Source organism: Heteronotia binoei, chromosome 1, assembly GCF_032191835.1.
Source record: "Heteronotia binoei isolate CCM8104 ecotype False Entrance Well chromosome 1, APGP_CSIRO_Hbin_v1, whole genome shotgun sequence".
In the NCBI taxonomy this organism is placed as follows: Eukaryota; Metazoa; Chordata; class Lepidosauria; order Squamata; family Gekkonidae; genus Heteronotia; species Heteronotia binoei.
The window spans coordinates 178,842,251-178,867,895 of record NC_083223.1 but is presented as its reverse complement, the minus strand read 5'-3'; positions in this window follow the sequence as shown (position 1 = coordinate 178,867,895).

The window sequence follows — 25,645 nt, the reverse complement described above, 5'->3', positions numbered from 1 at the left end:
TTTTGCCATCCTCAGAGCTTCCAAAGTCAAGATATTTATTTTTAAATTTTTTAAATCTCCCAAAATGAAGGTCACGATTTTTTTACTGCTCCTTACAATTTTTCTCCTCTTTTAAAAACATCCGAGGTCCACACAATAATATGACCAATAGAATTTAACTTCTTACCCTCTTCTCAGTTAACTCCAATAATTTTTAATGTCCCGAATTCTTTAAAAACATTGTTTTTATTTGGACCTCCCAGCAATGGCTGCCGATGTTTCTCAATGGTAATAAATTTCTAGAGTAGGTTTTCCTTCCGCTACTTCCTGCTTTTGTTGCCACAAAGTCTCATTCACACTGGTAAGGAAATCTCACGATACTTGATGTACTTCCTGTCTTGCTTGAATGTGCTGCAGGTCTGTGATGATGGTGCTCTTTTTTCAAAACCGCAAGTAGACTAAACAATAAATTCCTTTCCACTTTTTAGCACTGTTTTTTATATTTATGAAGTCCAAATTTCACCTCTTCCTCCCCTCTTCTTCCAGACTTTCTAGATTTTCCTTTCCCACCTTTTAAATTTATTCCATTAAGCTGTAAATAGTTTCGGAATGAAAGATAGTAATTGTACCTTCTCTTCCAATTTTCCAAGTTCCCACCAGTCTTGCAAAGCTTTAGATGTTTAGCAATGCCCAAGAAGGTTAGGATCCTGTCGAGTTTATGTCAATTAAATGACTCTGAAAACTTCTGCAGATGATGAAAATGCAACTCTTCCCGGAGACCCCTCAAAGTCTCAAAGGAGCCTCCTCCTCGGGACTCCCTTTTAGCCAAGGTAAATCTCCTCAAAGTTTCCTGTGCATATCTTGGACTAACCTCTGACTGAGAAAAGTAGGCAGTAGGCATTAAATTGCCTTCCACTACCCCGAACAGAAGTTCGAGCATGCGCCCGTTATGAGAAGCAGCTCAGCTCGACATTTTCCTCCCCCGGAAGTTCCCAATTTCTATCTTTTCAATTAAATCGTTTAAAACTTTTCACATATTTTCTGCTAAGGGTGCTATTTTTATCTTTTGTAAGTACTCATCCATCTTTTCTTTCCTTATTTTAACACCTTTAAATAACTTGGCATAATACTTAAAGAATTCTCTTTTTATTCCTTCTTGATCTACTACCTCTCTTCCATCCACCACAATTTTATTAATAATTTTACTTTCTCTCTTTTTCTTCAGTTGCCTGGGCAAATATTTTCCATGTTTGTTTCCTCCCTCGAAAGCTTTCTGCTGCAATCTTTTCAAATTCCATTCCAGTTCTTTATTTAACAAATGTCTCATTCGCATTTGTAATATTGTAATCTCCCTTATAATTTTCTTTTTCCCTGGCCTTTTTCTCAGTTCCCCTTCTTTTTTCTTTATTTCATTTTGAATGTCCAACATCTGTTTTTCTTTTGCCCTCTTATCTTTGTTATTCAATGTAATCAATATTCCTCTCATTACTGCTTTATAAGTATCCCAGACCATCTGAAATTCTATACCCTCTTTATCGTTTATTTGGAAGAAAGCTTTAGTTTCATTTTTTAGAGATGTCACTATTTCTTTATTCTGTAGTAAATCTTCATTCAATCTCCATCTTCTCAACTTCTTAGACAATTTTGTAATCCACATTATTGGGTTATGGTCAGCCCCAATTTTAGGTAAAATCTCTATTTTCTTTGTTATAAGGCCTAAGTCTTTAGTGCCCCACAACATGTCAATTCTGGAAAAAGTTTTATGTCTTGCTGAAAAAACGGTATAGTCCCACACTTCAGGATTAAATTTCCTCCATATATCCTCCAAATTTTCTTGTTTGACCAATTCAAAAAAAGAATTTGGCAATTTTTTTTCCTTATTATTTTTTTCCCCCAGACCTATCCAGTGTATTCTTTATTGTTCCATTAAAGTCCCCCATTATCAAAACTTGGTCATAAGTCAGTTCATCAAATTGTTGTATAATGTCTTTTTAAAAAGCATCCTTTGCACCATTTGGTGCATACAGTCCCAATAACAACATTTTTTTTGCATTTAATATTATTTCTACCGCTACAAATCTTCCATCTTTATCTTTAAACACTAATTTCAGCTCCAATTCTTGTTTAATAAAGAAAATCACTCCCCTTTTCTTTTGTTCAGCCAATGAATAAAATTCTAGTCCCTTCAGGTATTATCCATCTATACCTCATTTCATTGTCACGTAGTTTTTCTGTCAATTTTTGTATGCTTTTCTGTCATTTATCACTTGTCTTGGCAATTCTTTCATGATTCTTACTCTGCTGCCTCCCACTATCAATGTCTTTTCAAAAAAAAAATTAAGATTTTTCCCACCATTTCTTTTGTCATATATCTTATAACCACATCTCTTGGTAGATTATTTTTCTTGGCATATAGTGAGTTCACTTGATACATATAGTCATACATGCTTCTAGTTCCTTCAGGATCTTCCTCCAAAAATTCTGCAATTATTCTTATTATATATCCTTTCAAATCAGTCTTTTCATCCTCAGGTACTCCTCTCAGACGTATCTGGGTTTCCATCAATTTGCAGTCATGAATTGCCACCTTTTCTTGCATTTTTAGCAAGGTGGAATCATGTACTTTCACTCTCTCTTCCACCTCTTGCACTTTCTTTGATGTTACCACAGTCTCATTTCTGAGATCTTCTATATCTTTCCTTAGCTCTTCAATGTCTTTTCTAATTTCTTTTTTAGAAGCAGTTATCATGTCTCTCACCCCTTTCATCATCCTGGCTACCATTGCTTCTAATTGCTCTTGCATTTTCTCCATTGAGGCAGTCCTTGCACAGGTTAACATGCTCTGACATTTAAAAAAACACCAAAAATGTTAACCTCTCCAAATTAAATTTAAACTATCGGATTTGTTAGATTAAGACTTGCCCTTTTCAATAAGCCTAATTTCGCTGTCCTCAGAGAAGTTTTTATTTCTTCCAAAATGGCGGTCGCGACTTCCCTTTAAAAAAATTTCCTTCAAAAGGCTTCTAAAATAATTATCAGCGATAATGTCCAATAGTATTTACCTTATAATTGTCGCCTCTGTCAGCTTCACCAATTTTTAATGTCCCGAACACTTTAAAAACTTTGTTTAAATTTTGACCTCCTAGCAATGGCCGCCGATGTTTTTCTATGATATTATAGTCCTAGAGTAGGCTAGCACTTCAATGATTTCCCTCTTCCATCCGACACTTCCTGCTTTTCTTGCCACCAAATCCTGTTTTCACTGGTAAAAAGATCTCAAGATGTTTGATATATTTCCTGTGTTGACTGTGAGAGCTGCAAATCTGTGACGATGGGGCTTTTTCACCAAAACCGCAAGTAGACAAAACAATAAATTCCTTTCCACTTTTTAGCACTGTCCTTTAAATTTACAAAGTTCAAATTTCGCCCCTTCTCCCCTTCTTCTTCCAAGCTTTCTAAATCTCTATTTTCCACCTTCTGATTTTATTTTGTTTAACTTTACATAGTCCCAGAATGAAGATAGTCATCAGTACCTTTTTCTGCAGTTATCCAGATCCAACACCGGTCTTGTATAGCTTTAGATGTTTAGCAGTCTCAAAGAAGGTTAGGATCCTGTCGAGCTTATGTCAAATAAATGACTCTGGAAACTTCTGCAGATGATGAATATGCAACGTCTCCAGAGACCCCTCAAAGCCTCAAAGGAGCACCCCCCCCCCGGGACTCCCTTTTAGCCAAGGTAAATCTCCTCAGAGTTTCCTGTGCATATCTTGGACTGATCTCTGACTGAGAAAAGTAGACAGTAGGTATTAAATTGCCCTCCACTACCCCGAACAGAAGCCCCAGTCTGCTCCCCTTCTGAGAAGCAATTCAGCTCGGCATTTTCCAACCCCGGAAGTCCTAGGAGTTCCCACACTTTTCTATGGCAGTATTCAGGCTGTGGAATTCTCTCATTGAGGAAGACCCCCTCAGTTAGCCTTCAGATGCCTGTCTGCTGTTACTTGCTAGTTGTTAAAGTATTTTGAAACTAATTTTCTTCCCTGAATGGGTTTTTGCTGCTCTTTCTGACATTTTAAAGTGCTGCTAACTGTTCTTATTTTTATACTTTTTACTATTTCAATTTTCAGCTCAGCTGTTACACTTTATAACCCACAAGTGCTGACATTGCTGCAAGAAATGGTCAAAGTCAGTCCATATAATGGGCATCTCCATATGATCCCAACAAATTGACACCTCAAGTAAGCCCTAAATCCAGCAATATCACAAAAGGGAGGGAGGGGGTCATATGTACGGTTCTCAAAATGGTGTGTGAATGGAAGATTCAGTTTGCACAATAAAACATCTCCACTTGATAGTAGGGTTGCCAGGTCCATCTGGCAGGGGGTGAGGGAGAAGGGATTGTTAGCTCCAGGTTGGGAAACTCCTGGAGGTTTGGAGTGGGGAGCCTGGGGGCAACAGAGACCCCAGTGATGTACAATAGTGTCCAACCTCTAAGGCATCAATATTCTCCAGAGGTATTGATCTCTGTAGTCTGGAGATCAGCTATAATTCGGGGGGGGGGGGGGGAGTGTCTCCAGGTCCCACCTGGAGGTTGCCATCCCTACTTGATAAATGTGCAATCAGGCCTGATTTATCCATGCAACAAAATTAAGCCAGAATGAAGGCAGTGGAATTCAGAAGTGATAGAACAGATTATATCACTTCAAACTGCAAGTAAGAGAACACAGAAGCTCATGTTTTTGAATCCCAATGTAAAGAAAAAAAATCCCTGAAATTAGAGAAGGGGGTAATAGCTTTCTCTCTTCTGTGCTACTTTTCTATTTGCATGGAAGTTTTTATGCAAACTTAATACTTAAAACTAGGGCCATCTCTTCAATTCTGGAGTGGTACCTTTTATTCTTTCATCTGGTATGTAAACAAGGCCTTGTATTCCACACCGCTAGCATTGTCTATGTATAGGAGGGAAGTATTGACTTTTCTTAGATACAGAACATTGTGCTTAGATTGTCCAGAAAATATGATAGGCTGCAGCAGAACTGCAACCTTGAGTAAAGAGAGCTTATCTTGTATGTTTCATTCTATAAGGTCAGAGAGTCTAGTGACACTCTGGTCAACCCAGCTTGTTCAGGTAATGGGCTAAATTTGCTCCTGACACATAATGCACACACCCTTATTAGCTCCTGGTTCATCCAGAGCTGCCACTCCACATTTCCTATTTGCAGTGGCTGGGGTGAAGGAGGAGGCTATTACTAAGCTTTCTTCAGATCTCTCATGTTCTCTCAGTTAAACATTCCTCATTATGGACTGCTGCATAGTTGGTCAATTCTAGTTCACAAGGGACCTAAGGACATGTAATTATTCCCACTCTTGCCTCATTCACTTCTTTTCATTTTGCTAATGGCATTCAAGGAAGAGCTTGCATGTGTGACAGAAGGTATATTCAAAACAAAGCATACAGTAAGAATCATCATAACAATCTCATATATTGGAATAGCAAAGTTAGCCAAATCTGAGGATTCTTAAATCCATTGATTGGAGCTATGAACTGACAAGACAGATCTTTCTACAAATCTGAAAAATGCCCCAGGTTTGCAAAAAGAATCTGAAGTCTTAAAAAAAATACATTGGAGGTTAAAAATGAAAACTCTGATAGGCTTGCCAATCCCCAGGTCCCAATGGGGGTTCTCCCACTTTCCCAGGTTCCTTCCTGTCCCCAGTCAGCTGGCCAGCTGGGGGAAGCCCCGCCCCCACAGCCACCATGAGACTTTCTACCTCCGGAGGCTTCAGTCTTTGATTGGAAAGGCTTCCTCTTGGAATGGTGTGTCTGTGTTACTTTGAAGAAGTTGGCAGCAACTCGTGAGTAGAGATGCCAATCCCTCACTTCAGTGTTGCCAGAAACGGGGGAGGGGGGGAGGGAAATGTCTGCTGGGCACTTCATTGTTCTCTATATGGAGATCGATTCTCATAGGGTATAATGGGGAATTGATCTGGAGGTATCAGGGGCTCTGGGAGGGCTGTTTTTTAGGTAGAGGCACCAAATTTTCAGTGTAGCATCTAGTGCCTCTCCCCAAAATACCCCCCAAGCTTCAAAATGATTGGACCAGGGGGTCCAATTCTATGAGCCCCAAAATAAGGTGCCCCTATCCTTCATTATTTCCTATGGAAAGAAGGCATTTAAAAAGGTGTGCTGTCCCTTTAAATATGATGGCCAGAACTCCCTTGGAGTTCAATTATGCTTGTCACACCCTTGCTCCTGGCTCCGCCCCAATGTCTCCTGGCTCCACCCCCAAAGTCCCCAGATATTTCTTGAATTGGACTTGGCAACCCTACTCTGAAACCATAAAAAAGAATGCATTGAGAAGTTTTTAAAAACTCAGAATGATAAAAGGAATGCCCATAGCATTTAAAAAATGGAAGCCCTCAGTGACAGTTGCTTGGCAACCACAGCATTCTGGGCTTGGGGTTTTGTCAGTGAATAGGAGGCAGCACCCTTTCCAGGGCTATTCTGGCCTTTAAGTGAGGGCCAGGCCTGGCAGCAATCCACTGGGTGACTTAATACCACCCAACTGCATGATTCACCAAGGCCTGGCTGCTTGCTGCTGTTCAACAGCAGCGAGTGGGGTATAGCAGTTAGAGCTTTAGAGTACAATCAGAATGGACTGCCTGCCAGAGTCTCGAGGTGGCAGGGGGAAGGTGGCGGGCCTAGCTTGCCTAGGAAATTACAGATGTTAGTATGCAAATGCTAGAAGTCTTCAAAGTAAAATTGGTGAGTTGGAATGCTTAGTGTTGAGAGAAAACATAAACATTGTGGGAATTTCAGAAATTTGGTGGAATGAGGAGAATCAGTGGGACACGGTGATTCCTGGATATAAGTTATACTGGAAGGATAGGGAGGGAAGGGTTGGAGGTGGGGTGGCTCTGTATGTCAGAGAGGGCATACTGTCCAGTAAGACTGAGGTCAAAGAATTAGACTCTCTTATAGAAATGCTTTGGGTTGAAATAGAGGGCCCAAAAGGCAATTTAACTATGTGAGTTTGTTATCACCCACCAAATCGAAAGATAGAGGATGACTATAATATGATGGAAGGCTGAAAGATGGTGGCTAGACGAAAAAACTGTGTCATCATAAGTGATTTTAACTACCCGCAGATTGATTGGGTCAATATGTGTTCAGATCGAGAGAAAGAGATTGAGTTTCTAGATGCTCTCAATGACTGTGCTATGGAGCAGATGGTCACAGAACCTACCAGGGGTGGGGCGATCCTGGATTTGGTCCAAAGTAATTTCCAAGACCTGGTGAGAGATGTAAAACTGATCGCACTGCTTGGGAGCAGTGACTATAACGTTATTGATTTCACTATTTGTATAAATAGGGAATTGCCCCAAAAGACCAGCACAACCAAGTTTAACTTCAAAAGGGGTAAATTCTCTGAGATGCGGAGGCATGTGAAGAGGAAACTGAAAGGAAAGGTAAATACAGTCAAAACCCTTGGGGAAGCTTGGAGGCTATTTAAAACTGCAACCTTAGAAGCACAGATAAAATATATACCACAAGTTAGGAAAGGTACAAACAGGTATAAGAGAAGGCCTGCATGGTTAACAAACAAAGTAATGGAAGCTGTAAAAGGTAAGAAGGACTCCTTTAAGCGGTGGAAAGCTAGTCCAAGTGAAATTAATAAAAGGGAACACAGGCAATGGCAAATCAAATGCAAGACTGTGATCAGGCAGGCAAAAAGGGACTATGAGGAGCATATTGCAAAAAACATAAAGACCAACAATAAAAATTTCTTCAAATATATTAGAAGCAGGAAACCAGCCAGGGAGGCAGTGGGGCCCTTGGATGACCAAGGGGTCAAAGGATTACTGAAGGAGGAAGATGAGAAGTGTTTGCCTGCTCCGGAACCACTTCTATTGGAAGGGGTGTTGAAAGACCTGAACCAGATTGAAGTGACAAGAGAGGAGGTCCTACAACTGATTGACGAATTAAAAACTAATAAGTCACCAGGTCCGAATGACATACACCCAAAAGTTCTGAAAGAACTCAAAGTTGAACTTGTGGATCTTCTGACAGAAATATGTAATCTTTCATTGACATCTGCCTCTGTTCCTGAGGACTGAAAGATAGCAAATGTCACCCCCATCTTTAAAAAGGGTTCCAGAGGAGATCCTGGTAACTACAGGCCAGTCAGTCTGACTTCAATAATGGGAAAGTTGGTAGAAACCATTATCAAGGACAGAATGAGTAGGCACATTGATGAACACAAGTTATTGAGGAAGACTCAGCATGGGTTCTGTAAGGGAAGATCTTGCCTCACTAACCTGTTACATTTCTTTGAGGGGGTGAACAAACATGTAGACAAAGGAGACCCGATAGATATTGTTTACCTTGACTTCCAGAAAGCTTTTGATAAAGTTCCTCATCAAAGGCTCCTTAGTAAGCTTGAGAGTCATGGAGTAAAAGGACAGGTCCTCTTGTGGATCAAAAACTGGCTAATTAATAGGAAGCAGAGAGTGAGTATAAATGGGCAGTCTTGGCAGTGGAGGACGGTAAGCAGTGGAGTGCTGCAGGGCTCAGTACTGGGTCCCATGCTCTTTAACTTGTTCATAAATTATTTGGAGTTGAGAGTAAGCAGTGAAGTGGCCAAGTTTGCGGATGACACTAAATTGTTCAGGGTGGTAAGAACCAGAGAGGATTGTGAGGAACTCCAAAGGGATCTGTTGAGGCTGGGTGAGTGGGCATCAACGTTGCAGATGAGGTTCAATGTGGCCAAGTGCAAAGTAATGCACATTGGGGCCAAGAATCCCAGCTGCAAATACAAGTTGATGGGGTGTGAACTGGCAGAGACTGAACAAGAGAGAGATCTTGGGGTCGTGGTAGATAACTCACTGAAAATATCAAGACAGTGTGCGATTGCAATAAAAAAGGCAATGCCATGCTGGGAATTATTAGGAAGGGAATTGAAAACAAATCAGCCAGTATCATAATGCCCCTGTATAAATTGATGGTGCGGTCTCATTTGGAATACTGTGTGCAATTCTGGTCACCGCACCTCAAAAGGGATATTATAGTATGGGCGGAGAGCCTATTTTGGCTCGCCCTCGGGGCCTGATGGACCCGGAACGGTTCCAAACGGCCCTGAGGGATCCCTGGCCCACTGGCAATTCCCTCGATGACCTGGTGGAAATATGGCAGGGCCAGCTGTCCAGGGCTATCGACGAAATTGCACCCCGGCGCCCTCTGCGCCCTCGTATGAAGCTGGCTCCATGGTACACCTTGGAGTTGCGCCAGCTGAAACAAGGGCTCAGACGACTAGAGAGGCAATGGAGGCATACTCGGGACGAAGCAACGAGAACATCCTATAGAACGTTTATGAAGTCTTATGAGATGGCAGTCAAGGCTGCAAAGAAAGATTACTTTGCAACCAAGATTGCATCTGCAAATTCGCGCCCAGCACAATTATTTAGAATAATTGGGGATCTTACAACGTTGCCACAAGGCAAGCCAAATGTTAGAGAATTAGAAATAGGCTGCGAGGCATTTGCGAAATATTTTGCAGATAAAATCTCGCTGCTCCGCCAAGACCTGCCTACCACATTAGATACAGTGAGTGAAATTGAGGCTCCGTGCCTGTCTTCGGGTTTAGTGCTGGACCACTTCGACCCACTCAGCCTGGAGGAAGTCGACAGAATCCTCTCTGCTGCTCGCCCGACAACATGTGATCTGGACCCTTGCCCCTCTTGGCTGATTAAATCCTGCCAAGGGGAGCTTAGATGTCCTTTACGGGACATCATAAATAGATCCCTTTTAGAGGGGCATTTTCCAACACCTCTGAAAGAGGCTTTGGTCCGCCCTCTCCTGAAAAAAGTTACAGCAGACCCGGCTGAATTGGCGAATTACCGGCCGGTGTCCAATTTACCGTTTTTAGGTAAAATTATTGAGAGGGCCGTGGCGCAGCAGCTACAGGGGTTTCTGGATGACGCTTCTGTCCTAGACCCATGTCAGTCTGGTTTCCGGCCGGGCCATGGGACGGAGACGGTGCTGGTCGCCTTAGTGGATGACCTCCAACGGCAACTGGATCGGGGCGGCGTTGCGGTACTGATGTTGTTAGACCTGTCGGCTGCATTTGATACAGTCGACCATCGGTTACTGACGCGCCGCCTCGCCGACATTGGGGTTGAGGGGTCGGCCTTGCAGTGGCTTTCCTCCTTTCTCCTAGGTCGGGGACAGAGGGTGGCTATCGGGAGCGAGCGGTCCCGGAGGCGCACACTGGATTGTGGGGTGCCTCAGGGAGCAGTTCTCTCCCCGATGTTGTTTAACATCTATATGCGCCCCCTTGCCCAGATTGCCAGGCGGTTTGGGCTGGGTTGCCATCAATATGCAGATGACACCCAGCTCTATCTACTAATGGATGGATGGCCCGACTCCGCCCCAGGGAACCTCGACCGGGCATTACAGGCTGTTGTGACATGGCTCAGGCTGAGTGGGCTGAAGTTGAATCCAGCGAAGACAGAGGTCCTATGCGTGGGTCGCGGCGCTCTGGGAAGGGAAATAGCTCTCCCGACCTTTGATGGTGCGCCATTGAAAGCAGCGCGCCAGGTAAAGAGTCTGGGTGTTTTACTGGAGCCTTCACTATCGATGGAGGCCCAGATAGCAGCCACTGCCAAGTCAGCATTCTTCCATCTGAAGCGGGCAAGGCAGCTGGCCCCTTTCCTTGAGCGCCGGGACCTCGCAACAGTGATCCACGCAACGGTCACCTCAAGACTAGACTACTGTAATGCCCTCTACTTGGGGCTACCTCTGTGCCGGACCCGGAGATTGCAGCTAGTGCAGAACGCGGCGGCCAGGCTGTTGTTGGGACTCCCAAAACGGGAACATATACAGCCGGGGCTACGTGAACTGCACTGGCTGCCGATTATATACCGGGTCCAGTACAAAGTGTTGGTCGTTACCTTTAAAGCCTTATATGGCCGAGGACCTGTCTACCTGAGGGACCGTCTTTCCCCATACGAACCCCAGAGAGCACTGAGGTCAACCGGGAAAAACCTAATGACTGCCCCTGGGCCGAAGGAAATTAAATATCAGAGTACCAGAGCACGGGCCTTTTCGATCGCGGCCCCTACCCTGTGGAACCGACTCCCAGAGGAGGTGCGGGCCCTGCGGAACCTTGAACAGTTCCGCAGGGCCTGCAAGACCACCCTTTTTAAATTAGCATACTCGGACTGCTAGGAAAAACGGTAACCAAGGGTCCGCCAATGCGGTCTAAAGATCTATACCGCATCACAACTGTATTACTGGATTGGTTTTAAGTTAATATTTTAATGTTTTATTGCTCTATATTGTAATTTTAAGGTTTTACTTGTTATTGTATGATTGTAGAATGTTGTTAGCCGCCCTGAGCCTGCCGTGGTGGGGGAGGGCGGGATATAAATGAAATAAATAAATAAATAATATAGCATTGGAAAAAGTGCAGAAAAGGGCAACTAGAATGATTACAGCTTTGGAACACTTTCCCTATGAAGAAAGGTTAAAACGAAGAAAGGTTAAAACGCTTGGGGCTCTTTAGCTTGGAGAAATGTTGACTTTGGGGTGACATGATAGAGGTTTACAAGATTATGCATGGGATGGAGAAGGTAGAGAAAGAAGTACTTTTCTCCCTTTCTCACAATACAAGAACTCATGGACATTCAATGAAATTGCTGAGCAGTCGGGTTAGAACGGATAAAAGCAGGTACTTCTTCACCCAAAAGGGTGATTAACATGTGGAATTCACTGCCACAGGAGGTGGTGGCGGCTACAAGCATAGCCTGCTTCAAGAGGGGGTTAGATAAATATATGGAGCACGGTCCATCAGTGGCTATTAGCCACAATGTGTATGTGTATGTGTGTGTATATATATATATTTAAATTTTTGGCCACTGTGTGATACAGAGTGTTGGACTGGATGGGCCATTGGCCTGATCCAACATGGCTTCTCTTATGTTCTTATGTTCTTATGATCTGGGATACCCAGGTTCAAATCACCAGTCTACCATAGAAGCTCACTAGGTGATGTGCTTGTCACATGCTTTCAGCCTAACCTACCTCACAGGGTTATTGTAATGATAAAAAAGAGGAGAGGAAAATTATGTGATCTGTTTCACTCCCCACTTTGGAGAAAGACAAAGTATAAATGAGAAAATAAATAATAAATATATCTGAAGATCCAGATAAAAGGTAGGTTGATGAATGGGCTAGAAGGAGATAGGGAAAGGGGAGAGGATACAGGGGTTTCCAGGAGGAGGGTAAGGGAAAATAATGTTGGGAAGTCCTTCACAAGTCCTTCAAGGTTCCATACCATGCAAGTGGGCCTGGCCCAGAGGATGGCACTGCACACCTATGGCATAGTTTTCCTCGGAGAGCCAACAACAGAGACTTGAGCATGTATGCATTGATCCATGACTGAATTCATTGTACTGTGGCTCCAGTTAAAACGGCATTGAGAGAAGACTGACGAAGGGTTAAACCAACAAAACCATAGGAAATCCAGGAAATAAGGTCTTTTGATCTCTTTGTGAGAAGTTGTGTAGAACGACACCCCAGTCTTTACCCAGATTCTGGACTGTGAGAAGTGGCTGAAGGCAGTGCTGTAAGCCGAAATGCCCTCAAAACCGAGGTTGGGGAATTGACAGGTGGGCACTTGACTTTAAAAGGGATAAGAGTCTGTGTATACAGGCTCCACGTCCAGAAACTATTGCTCAAATATGCCAGGGACACTAATTAGGTAAAAGCAATTTGAATTTATTCTAGAAAGTATAGAGCTCACACACAGGATAAAATACTCATAAAATCATACATACAGTCCTAAGAAAATTAGAGAGACATAGAGAAACACATAGGTAGACGAACAGGGTGATAATTACCTATCGTAGTCTTCAAGGAAGGCTCCAATGGCGACGAGCGAGGATGAGGGAGAGGGAACCCGAAACTTGGCCTTAGAATCGGGGTTGGATCTAGACAGCGGAATTGGGATACTGCTAGAAGCACATCTGTGGGTAGGTAGTCCACAGGTTATAAGGACTACCTTGAGCCCTCAAGGAATGGGCGGTATGAGGGTGGAGGAAAGTGGTGATCTGGTGCATGACCTCAGAAAAAGGGGAGACTCTGCAGTGACCATAAGGGCTGGACTTGTGCAGTAGCCAATGGCTGGCTTGGAGGGGACACCTAATTGGTTGCCTACTCCTGGCCAATGAGGTCTTGGCACTAGTTACCTGATTGGACCGCCAGGTAACAATGGGCCAAGGTGGGATCCTCCAGGGTAGCTGTCAAGGGAAAGAAAGGGTGAAACTACTGGGGTGGAGGTACATGGGAGTGGTTGAACTCAACTGAAGTGGTAACAATAGATGGCCGAATTGCTGCCTAAGGTACCACCCAATCTACACAAAGACACTTGGCTCAGGGTGGAGATGGTCTTTCTCTTCTTCAATCTTCTATTGGCACCAGTCTTTTGTCTAGCGTTCTGCTGGACAAAGACAGTGGCGGTTGGACAGTCGTCCACGCCTGGGATGAGTTGATTGCTGCATGTGAAGGTGACATCTGGTGAGTATGTGAGCCGTTCGCTTCGCTGGAATGGAGTCTGGCATGGTAGGAAGATAGCTGTGTGTGGTGTTAGCCTCCCACGATGGATTCCATGGTCAGTGCTGCAAACCGTTCGCCTGGATAGCTCCTGGCAGAGCAACTTCTTCCACTCCATGGCCGAGATGGATGTCACACGGAATGACGGGAAACCATCTGTTCTCCTGGCTGGCACTCTTTTACCGGGTTTTTTTTTAATAAACAATTTTTTTGTAACATATGGTAGCAAAACTATATCTACATCTTATAAAGACTTTAAAAAGAGAAATTATTCTACCCCATATCTTACTTTCCCCCACCCCTCCCCCCGTTACTTGACCCCTGCCAGTGTTATTTAGTTTTTAAAAAAACAAATATTAAAGGTACCTTTAACTATTAAAAAAACAAAAATTATACTTTTGTTTTTTTAAAAAAAAAAGAAAACCTTAATCATCAAAAATTATCCAATGTCCTTTTATTTGCCACTCTTTTTCTACGTATCTTCTGAACTTCTTCCAGTCCAATTTAAAAAGCTCCAAATCATAGTCTCTTAATTTTCTTGTTAATTTGTCCATTTCACTCCATGACATAACTTTTATAATCCAGTCCCATTTCTCTGGTATTTTTTCTTGCTTCCACAGCTGTGCATACAATGTCCTAGCAGCTGAGAGCAAGTACCATATTAAAGTTCTATCTTCTTTTGGAAATTTTTCCATTTGTAATCCCAGCAGAAAAGTCTCTGCAACTTTGTTAAATTCATATCCCAAAATCTTAGAAATTTCTTGCTGAATCATTTGCCAAAACATTTTAGCTCTTTCACAAGTCCACCACATATGGTAGAAAGAACCTTCATGCTTTTTACATTTCCAACACCTGTCTGGCATCTTGTTGTTCATCTTTGCTAATTTTTTTGGAGTCATGTACCATCTATACATCATCTTAAAACAGTTTTCTTTAATACTTTGACATGTTGCGAGTTTCATAGAGTTCTTCCACAAATATTCCCAAGATTCCACCTTTATTTCTTTATTTACATTAATTGCCCATTTTATCATTTGAGATTTCACTACTTCATCTTCTGTAGACCATTGTAAAAGTAATTTATATACTTTTACTGGTTTTGAGTGCTTTAGTAGCATTATGGCTGCTGGTACTGTACAAGTCCCTTCTGCACCCGGTTAGGCATACCCACACTCTCTGGCCAAACGTGTGTGAGTTACTACTCCAGGTGCTCTGGCAACCAAGCTGGTGACTACGATGTTCTATAAGGGGGCTTTTCCTCACAGTGCTTCTGAGACGCACTTTAGGAAAACAGACTGGGGGACCGCCATGAGGGTGTTCGTTCTATTATTATGCTGTATGGACTTATTATAAATTGTGCACTAAATGTTTGTTTACATGCTTTTTGTGTGAGAGTAAAAATTCAACAGGTGAATTATATTGTGCGTAATACACTGTTACCTGTGCTATTGGGTAGGGAGGAGTAGCTGAAGACAGAGGGGCAGGTAAACATAGATTAGTTATTTGGCTGGAAAGAGAGATGGAAATCAGAAAAGGGGAGGGGCTATAGGGGCTTTCAGGGAAGAGAAAAATGAAATAACAGAATCATGAACTTGGAAGGGACCTCCAGGATCATCTAGTTCAACCCCCTGCACAATGCAAGAAATTCACAAATATCTCTTCCCACACACACCTAGTGACCCATACTCCATGTCCAGAAGATGGCAAAAACCCTCAAAAATCCCTGGCCTGCAGAAAGATTATTGCCTGGTCCCAAAGTGGTGAACACCATTTCCTTGGGCATGTAAGAGGGGGACGAGAACTAAGCACTGATACAACCCTTCCTGCCCTCCTTCTCATGATCTGCCTAATTCACAGTGTCAGCATTGCTGTCAGATGGCCATCTAGCCTCTGTTTAAAAACCTCCAAAGAATGAGAGTGCACCACCTCCAAAGGAAGCCTGTTCCACTAAGGAACCGCTCTCACTATCAGTTCTTCCTAATGTTTAGCCAGAAACTCTTTTGATTTAAATTCAGTCCATTGCTTCTGGTCCAGCTTTCTGGGCATGGCTGGCATGTGGGAGCACATCATGGCACTGCATGGCCTACGGGGCACTGCTAGGTGCCCCCTGTCCACATGTCAGCTGGCCAGCTCAGCCTCCCTCCCAGGCTGCCTTCCCTCACGGGCAAGCAGGACCGGCTTGCCCACTAGGCAAACTAGGCAATTGCCTAGGGTGCCAGCAGAATGAGGTGACAAATTTGGCCTCCCCCCTCGCCCCATAGGCAAATGCCTGTTTGCCTCCCCAGCATCCTCCTCCCTTCCTCTCAATTTTAATGACTGTGGAACTGCTCAAGAGGAGCCCCCTGTTCAAATGGGGCCATCCAGCCCTGCTCAGCTTTCCTGCACCACTCAAGAGGAGCCCACTGTGCAAACAGGACCATCTGGCCTTGCTCGGCTTTCCCAGGCCGCGGGCAGGTCAAGCAAGGGGGAAACGTTTGCACGGTGGGCTCCTCAAGAGGAGTCCATTGTGCAAACGGGGCCCGCATTTGGGCCAGCGCTCAGGGCTCTCCCCCACTGGAGGGCAGCAGTAAGGCAGCAAAAGCTCCAGCACTGGCCCTGTTTCTGGGGCAAAAGAAAATAATTCTGCATCTCTATATGGCAGCCTTTCAAGTACTTGAAGATGGTGATCATATCAACACAATTGTCTGTCTCTTCAGGCTAAACACACCCAGCTCCTTCAACCTTTCCTCATAGGACTTGGTCTCCAGATTCCTCATCATCTTTGCTGCCTTCCTCTGGATGTGTTCCAGCTTGTCTATATCCTTCTTAAATTGTGGTGCCCAAAACTGAACACAATACTCTAGGGTGAGGCCTAACCAGAGCAGAGTAAAGCAATACCATCACTTTGCATAATCTAGACACTATACTTCTGTTGATACAGCCCAAAATCACATTTGCCTTTTTAGCTACCACATCACACTGCTGAGTCATGTTCAGTGTATGGTCCACTAAGACCTCTAGATCCTTTCTGCACATACTACTGCCAAGACAAGTGTTCCCTATCCTATAATTATGTATTGGATTTTTCCCATCTAAATGCAGAACTTTACATTTATCCCCATTATAATTCATTTTATTTGTTTTAGTCCAATTTTCCAGGCCATCAAGATTATCCTGTATCCTGCCCATGTCTTCTACTGCATTTGCTACCCCTCCCAATTTAGCATCAAATACAAATTTAATAAGCATTCCTTCTATTTCTTCATCCAAATAAGATATTAAACAAAACTGGTCCCAGGGTAGATCCTTGAGGCACTCCACAATAGGAGGAGGAGGAAATTAGATGCCCCCACAAGTTCTTGTGAGTTCCTGGTTATCATTATATATAATCCCCCTATGGCGGTGGCCAAATGGAGTTCTCCCATTGGCTAATTCATACATTTCATACACTCAACAAATAATTGGCCCATCACAGCTCACTCAGCATCTCTGGCCATACATTGGCTGACTCCCCTGCCCCTGCCTACTGCAGGCCTGGAAATGTTGAACAAACCACAAAAACAGTTTTACCTCAGAGACAGATATGTCTTCTACTCTTCTCTGTGTCCTCTCTGTCAACCAGCCTCATGAAAAGTGTCACTGGCAACAGACTTCTGCTGCCCCATCAACAGTCCACACAGACAGACTCCCAGCACACATAGCCTCCAAAAGCTGAGAGAAATAGACAGGGAACCACCACTGCCACAATACAACTCCATGTTGGGAAATTCCTGGAGATTTGAGAGGACGAGTCTGGGAAAGATGGATTTGAGGAGGGGTAGGACCTCAGATACAATGTCATTCTCCAAACTAGCCAGCTCCCCCTGGGGAACCACTGTTGCCAATCTCCAGGTGGGGGGCTGGAGATCACCCAGAATTACAGCTGTTCTCCAGATGGCAGAGATCAGCTCCCCTGGGGGGGAGGTGAATGTCTTCACTGTGTGGGTGGAAGGACTGCAAGGTTGAAGGGGCATTCACCCAGAGCCTCTTTCTAGAGGTCTATTGTATTTTTCTTCACAACAGGTCTTATTCCTAGTATATTACCCTTGTTATCAAATTCAGCTAGCAAACCTACAAAAGCTAGTCACCACAAATTTGAAACAGAACAGCCCCTCAAACTTGGATGTTTCCTGGGAAGGTTAAGTAATTATCTTGTGCAATACCTGGGCTGAGGAACTACACATTTTGCAATATTGTGTTGTGAAAAAATCTGAGGTTTGGCCATTAGCAGAATCTTTTTTTAAAAAAAGGATGATCAAAAGAGGCTTACATTTATCAAAGGAATTTGGGTTGCTGTTCCTAGTCCAAGAGAAAACCTTCCCATCATATTAAGACTATAGTCAGGCAGTTAGAAAGATCTGCCCAGGACCTAGCATGAAGCTATAAAACTTTGCATTCAAATTAAAATAAAATGTGTTAAACTGCTGCTTGCCACATTTTTTTTCAATTACATTTCAATTTAGCTCAATTACTTTCCCATTAGTGTTCGGTGATTCTTTTTAATTGTAGCTTCATGTTATTGTCTCCCTGATTTCCTTCTGCTATGTGATTCTCTAAGGAGCAGCAGAAACCAGCTTCTATGGATGATAGTTATCTGGAAAAGCAAAGCAAGAGAAGAAGGTAAATATCAGGGCACTCTGGAATCTATGGCAAGGGGTACACAGCTACATGGATTTTTTTTAAAAAAAATGGAAATCTATCTTGTGGTTAGGGTGACCATAATGTCTGAAGGCCAGCCAGGGACAACGGGGGGGGGGGAGGCAGCGGGTGCGAAGCGCGCGGATGCGCGCGCTGTGCGCCACCGGAAACAGGAAGTGACGTCACTTCCGGTGACGTCATGCCACCACCGGAAACAGGAAGTGGCATCACTTCCTGTGACATCATTTTCCCCGCGTCACCTGCCGGAAACGGGAAGTGACATCACTTCCTGTGACATCATTTCCCCCAAATGACATCATTTCCCCCAATGCCACTGCCGGAAACAGGAAGTGACTTCACAGCACTTCCTGTGACGTCCCCAAAAATCCCCCAAATATCACCGCCGGAAACAATTTTGTTCTCAAATCCTGTATATACTTCATCAGTATATGGGATAAGCACTTTCTCAACTGTGCTGCATAATGCAGCCTATTTATTTTGTCCTGTTGGCTCTGTTGGCTCTATCTGCGCCACCTTCATCACTTTCGGGGTGTGGATCCCCCAGTGGGGTGGTCTCCCGACTCCCTCCGCTGGACTGTTTCTGATAGCCCTGCGCCCCCTCTTTCATTTGATATGTGTCCCGTGCGGGTGCCACCCCTCCCAGCGGGAGATGCCGCAAAATGAGCCCCCTTGAGGCTTATGGCGGCAGGGCTCGGGGGAAGCGAGCTAGACTGCTGTTCTTTTGAGGGGTTATAGAGTGTTTCGAGCCCGTCCCTCGTGGCATCGGTCCCATCGTTGTGGGACCCAGGGGGCCGGCGCAGCGGCACGCCGAAGCAGCCTGTCACTAATAACACAGGTCGAGATGCAGGACAGGAACCTGGAAGTGACCGACAGGCTGCTTCAGCGTGCCGCTGCGCCGGCCCCCTGGGCCCTACAACGATGGGACGATGCCACAGGGACGGGCTCGAAACACTCTATAACCCCTCAAAAGAACAGCAGTCTAGCTCGCTTCCCCCGCCCCTGCCGCCATAAGCCTCAAGGGGGCTCATTTTGCGGCATCTCCCGGCGGGAGGGTGGCACCCGCACGGGACACATATCAAATGAAAGAGGGGGCGCAGGGCTATCAGAAACAGCCGGTGGAGGGAGTCGGGGAGACCACTCCACTGGGGGATCCACACCCCGAAGTGATGAAGGTGGCGCAGATAGAGCCAACAGAGCCAACAGGACAAAATAAATAGGCTGATTTATGCAGCACAGTTGAGAAAGTGCCTTATCCCATATACTGATGAAGTAAATACAGGATCTGAGAACAAAATTGCACTAGAAGACACAAACACAAAGCTCCCTTACACTGAATCAGTGCTTGGGTCCACAAAGTCAGTATTGTCACATAAGAGAAGCCCTGTTGGATCAGGCCAGTGGCCCATCCAGTCCAACACTCTGCATCACATAAGAACATAAGAGAAGCCCTGTTGGATCAGGCCAGTGGCCCATCCAGTCCAACACTCTATGTCACATAAGAACATAAGAGAAGCCCTGTTGGATCAGCCCAGTGGCCCATCCAGTCCAACACTCTGCGTCACATAAGAACATAAGAGAAGCCCTGTTGGATCAGGCCAGTGGCCCATCCAGTCCAACACTCTGTGTCACACTTAAGAACATAAGAGAAGCCCTGTTGGATCAGGCCAGTGGCCCATCCAGTCCAACACTCTGCGTCACATAAGAACATAGAGAAGCCCTGTTGGATCAGGCCAGTGGCCCATCCAGTTCCAACACTCTGTGTCACATAAGAACATAAGGAAGGAAGGAAGGAAGAAGGAAGGAAGGAAGGAAGGAAGAAGGAAGGAAGGAAGGAAGGAAGGAAGGAAGGAAGGAAGGAAGGAAGGAAGGAAGGAAGGAAGGAAGGGAGGGAGGGAGGAGGGAGGGAGGGAGAAAGGGAGGGAGAAAGGGAGGTGAGGGAAGAAGGGAAGAAAGAAAGGAAGTAAGGAAGGAGGGAGGAAGGAAGGAGGGAAGGAAGGAAGGAAGAAAGGAAGGAAGGAAGGAAGGAGGGAGGGGAAGAAAGGAAGGCCACCCCCAACCGCCAGCCCCACCCCCCCCCCGCTTTCGGCCCCCTTACCTACGGCGGGCGGCGAGTCCAGCGGCGGCGGCAGCGGCGGCTGAGTCCCGGCGGCGGCGACGGAGAGGCCTTTCCGATGCCCTCTCCCGGGCCTCCGCCAGCACGGTGGGGGGGGGGTAGAGGCCGGGAAGCGTCGGAAAGGCCCGCGGTGGTCGCTGGAGGGCCTCCAGCGACCCCCACGCGGGCCTTTCCGACGCCCTCCCGGGCGGAGGAGGACGGGGGGTGGGGGTTTCGAGCCCGGGAAGCGTCGGAAAGGCCCGCGGTGGTCGCTGGAGGGCCTCCAGCGACCCCCGCGGGCCTTTCCGACGCCCTCCTGGGCGGAGGAGGACGGGGGGTGGGGGTTGCGAGCCCGGGAAGCGTCGGAAAGGCCGCGGGGGTCGCTGGAGGCCCTCCAGCGACCCCCCGCGGGCCTTTCCGACGCCCTCTCGGCGGAGGAGGACGGGGTGGTGGGGGGTTTCGAGCCCCGGGAAGCGTCGGAAAGGCCCGCGGGGGTCGCTGGAGGGCCTCCAGCGACCCCCGCGGGCCTTTCCGACGCCCTCCCGGGCGGACGAGGATGGGGGTGGGGGTTGCGAGCCCCGGGAAGCGTCGGAAAGGCCCGCGGGGGTCGCTGGAGGCACTCCAGCGACCCCCGCGGGCCTTTCCGACGCCCTCCCGGGCGGAGGAGGACGGGGGGTGGGGGTTGCGAGCCCCGGGAAGCGTCGGAAAGGCCCGCGGGGGTCGCTGGAGGCCGTCCAGCGACCCCCGCGGGCCTTTCCGACGCCCTCCCGGGCGGAGGAGGACGAGGGGTGGGGGTTTCGAGCCCCGGGAAGCGTCAGAAAGGCCCGCGGGGGTCGCTGGAGGGCCTCCAGCGACCCCTGCGGGCCTTTCCGATGCCCTCCCGGGCCTCCGCCGCCACCGCCGGGCCCCGTGCGCGGGCGGGGAAGGCGGCGAGGGAGGGAGGGAGCGTCCCTGCGCGTGCGCAGGGCGATCTGCGCACGCGCAGGGTCGCTCCCTCCCTCACTCGCCGCCTTCCCCGCCCGGGCGCGCGGCCCCCGGCTCTCTGGCTGGCTAAACCGGGACCTCAAAATGGTCCCGGTATACCCAGCCCGGGAGCCAGGAATTGGGGGCCAGATCCGGGAAAGTCCCGGGAGACCGGGACGGTCTGGCCACCCTACTTGTGGTATTAGAAGATTTGTACAATTTGAAGGACTTAGGTTACATTTCAGTTCCTGTGAGAATTATGCTGCATTCTACCCTAAGTGGAATCTGGATCAGAACCCTGGTGGGTGCAGAGCAAACGAGAGGAGGCCATGGGAAGCCAAGAGAGGACTATGGTAGGTATTGCCCAGCCTCCTGTGGTATTACTGCTGGAGCACAAGACCAGCTGTGCAAAAGATTCTCTTGTAGATCAGCCAGAGTAGCTAGATTCAGGCACTTAGAAGTGTACAAATGAAATTCAGCTCACAAGAAGAACAGCCTTCAAACAATTTTGTGTGGCTACATAGCTACACAAAACAATGGCCACATGCTTATAGAAGATCATTGTTACCATGTTCTCTTGTCAGTGGGACCAATACACAGATGTCCTTCAATGTTTGGATGGCCACTCCTCAGATCTTCAGGTGGAAGTGACTTGGAATTTTTCCATTCAATCCAAGCAAAGGCTTCTCAGATGGGGAAACAGGCAGTAAAACTGGAGCTCAAATGATTCAGTCAGGTTGCAATCAGATGCGCAGTTTGACCCAATATTGTTGCAGTTCTATTCTGGATTTTAAGTGCACAATCAGACAGCAACATCTACCTCCCATTCCCCAGTTGCTGGCGCCCATAGGTACCATAGAGTTTTTTTCCCCCAAATGGCCAGATCGTCCGGGAAAACCATAGAGTTTTCCCGGAAATGCCTAGAGTGGCCCCGCATGGGCGCCGCCATTTTGATGATATCATGTCTGAGTGACATCATCACGTCGAAGCACATGCTCCACGCATGAGAGAGAGTCCCCCACTGTAGGAAGCTGGGGACTTGACAACCCTATTCCCTTCCACCACTTTTTAAAAAAATCTAGATTTGATTTGTAGCTTCGTCCACCAGTCTAGTATAATCTCTTGTTGGCTTAGTTCATCATCTGTCTTTAATTCATCTAAGTCAGAAAGAAGGGAGTCTTATCTCCATATTTTTTGGAAGTCCAGCAGATTCGGTTGCATAAATGCTTCTATGGGAGAGACCCACTTTGGAATCTCGTGTATATTTGGGTTTTAAACCAACTCCAGACCTGAAGTAAAGAACTTCTTATTTCATAATTTGTAAAGGTTTTGTAGCTTTCTGGTTTTGCATACCAAAGAAATGCATGCCATCCCCAGTTCAGATCTACACCTTCTAATAGTAATAATCCTTTATCTCGTAACAGGATCCAGTCTTGTAGCCAAACCAGGGATGATGCCTTATAATATGTTTGCTAGTCCGGGAGGGCCAAACCTCCTCTTTCTTTGGAGTCCTGTAATACCTTGAGCCTTACTCTTGGCTTTTTATTTTGCCATATGAATTTAGACACCAGTCTATTCAACTCTGTCTCCTGGGGGGAAAAGTCTTAGAAAGTTTAACTGGGAGCATTTGGAATAAGAAGAGAATTCTTGGTAGGATATTCATCTGGATTGTTGCAATTCTTCCCAATAGAGAAATTTGTAAATCTTTCCATTTCTCTAAGTCAGATTTTATTCCTTTCAACAGTTTATCATAATTTTCTGTTTTAACTGATCTGCATTTTGGAGAGATTTGAATGCCCAAATATCTTACTTTTGACTCCCATTTAAAACCTGATTTCTCTTCAAAATCTTTAATCTGCCTTTTTGGCATATTCTTGGATATAAACTTCATTTTTTGATAGTTTATTTTCAAACCCACCACTTCACCATACGTTTCAAATTTTTCTTTCATGGCCACCACTGAGGATAATGGGTCTTCTAACACCAACGCCAAGTCATCTGCAAAACCCAGTAATTTATAGTCTTTGTCTCTAATCCTTAGTCCTTTTATTGTTGTTTCTTTTCTCATCTGGATATTTAGTGTTTCTAGTACTAAAATAAATAGCAACGGGGATAGAGGGCAACCTTGTCTTGTACCTTTCTTGATCTTAATGGGGTCAGATAAATCACCATTCACAATAATTTTTGCTATTTGCGTTGCATATATCTCTCGGATTTGTCTAATGAAAGTTTCTCCACATCCCAACACTCCTAGTTGGCGTAGCATAAAGTCCCAGTTTACATTACCAAATGCTTTTTCTGCGTCTAGAAAAATTATTGCCATTTGTTTGTCTGAGTGTTGTCGATAATATTCTAAAACATTCAAAATCATTCTTACATTTCTTCTCATTTGTCTTCTCGGAAGGAAGACAGATTAATCTTGATGTATCACTTCTTAAAGGACTCTTTTCATACGTTGGGCTAAAATGGTTGCAAAGATTTTGTAATCCACATTCAACAAAGAGATAGGTCGGTAATTTTTCACCTCTCTAGGGTCAGTTCTTTCTTTGGGAATTAGTGAAGTGGTTGCATCCTGCCACGTATCTGGTATTTCCCCCTTTTTGCTTATGCACTCCAGTAATTGTTCGTAAGGTAGTAATAATACTTCCTCAAATTTCTTATAATACTCTGCTGGAATCCCATCGGGGCCTGGTGTCTTCCTATTTTTTTGTGTGTCTATTGCCGCTCCTATTTCCTGCATAGTTATAGGATCATTTAGGATATGTCTTTGTTCTTCCGTAAGTGGGGTCAAGTTCTGTTGGTTCAAGTATTCCTCTTGAAGAGATCCTGGGACCTTTTTATTAGTTTTTATTAGTTTATTTCTATTCTGCCCCTTCCCCCTTTTGGGAGACTCAGAGTGGAGTACAACAATTTAAATTAAAATCACAATAAAATCATAATGAAAACAAGTTCAACATTCAGTAAGTGCAGTAAGTTAGTTGAGCAAGGTGATATGAAGCAAGATGGTATAGCTCCACAATACAGTGGTGCAATGGGCTGTAAGGGTGTAGGGGGAGGCCAACCGATCTAATAGATGAATGCCCACTGCCTCATTCAAAGACTTGGCGGAACAGCTCCATTTTACAGGCCCTACGAAAGACCAGTAAGCCAGGTAGGGCCCAGATCTCCATTGGGAGCTGATTCCACCAGGTCAGGGCCAGGACCAAAAAAGTCTTGGCCCTGGTAGAGGCAAGACGGGCATCCCTTGGGCTGGGGACTATCAGAAGATCCTGGGAGGTCAAACGAAGTGACCTCCGGGGCATATATGGAAGGAGATGGTCCCGTAGGTACCATATTTTTCGGACCATAGGACGCACTTCCCCCCCCAAAAAAGTGGGGGGGGAAGTGCGTGCGTCTTATGGTCCGAATACTAAAAGATGAGGGGGAGGGGCCTGCAGCCCCTGGGAGAGAAGCGGCAAGATCGCTCCCTCCGCCCCCATCGCCAACCCAGCACTTCGCAGGGAGCGATCTCGCTGCTTCTCTCCCAGCCAGGCATGCTTTCCCCATCCTTGTGTGCCTGGCTGGGAGAGAAGGGGCAGGATCGCTCCCTTCAGCGTGCTGGGGTGGGGGTGGAGGGAGCAATCTCGCCGCTTCTCTCCCAGCCAAGCACCCAAGAACGGGGAAAGAATGCCTGGCTGGGAGAGAAGGGGCAGGATCGCTCCCTCCACCCCCACCCCAGCACGCTGAAGGGAGCGATCCTGACCCTTCTCTCCCAGCCAGGCATTCTTTCCCCGTTCTTGGGTGCTTGGCTGGGAGAGAAGCAGCGAGATCGCTCCCTCCACCCCCACCCCCACCCCAGCATGCTGAAGGGAGTGATCCTGCCCCTTCTCTCCCAGCCAGGCATTCTTTCCCCGTTCTTGGGTGCTTGGCTAGGAGAGAAGCAGCGAGATCGCTCCCTCCACCCCCACCCCAGCACTCTGAAGGGAGCGATCCTGCCCCTTCTCTCCCAGCCAGGCATTCTTTCCTTGTTCTTGGGTGCTTGGCTGGGAGAGAAGCAGCGAGATCGCTCCCTCCACCCCCACCCCAGCACTCTGAAGGGAGCGATCCTGCCCCTTCTCTCCCAGCCAGGCATTCTTTCCCCGTTCTTGGGTGCTTGGCTAGGAGAAAAGCAGCGAGATCGCTCCCTCCACCCCCACCCCAGCACTCTGAAGGGAGCGATCCTGCCCCTTCTCTCCCAGCCAGGCATTCTTTCCTTGTTCTTGGGTGCTTGGCTGGGAGAGAAGCAGCGAGATCGCTCCCTCTGAGGAAGGGTGGGGGAAGCCCCGCTACAAGCTGTAGCCAGACAG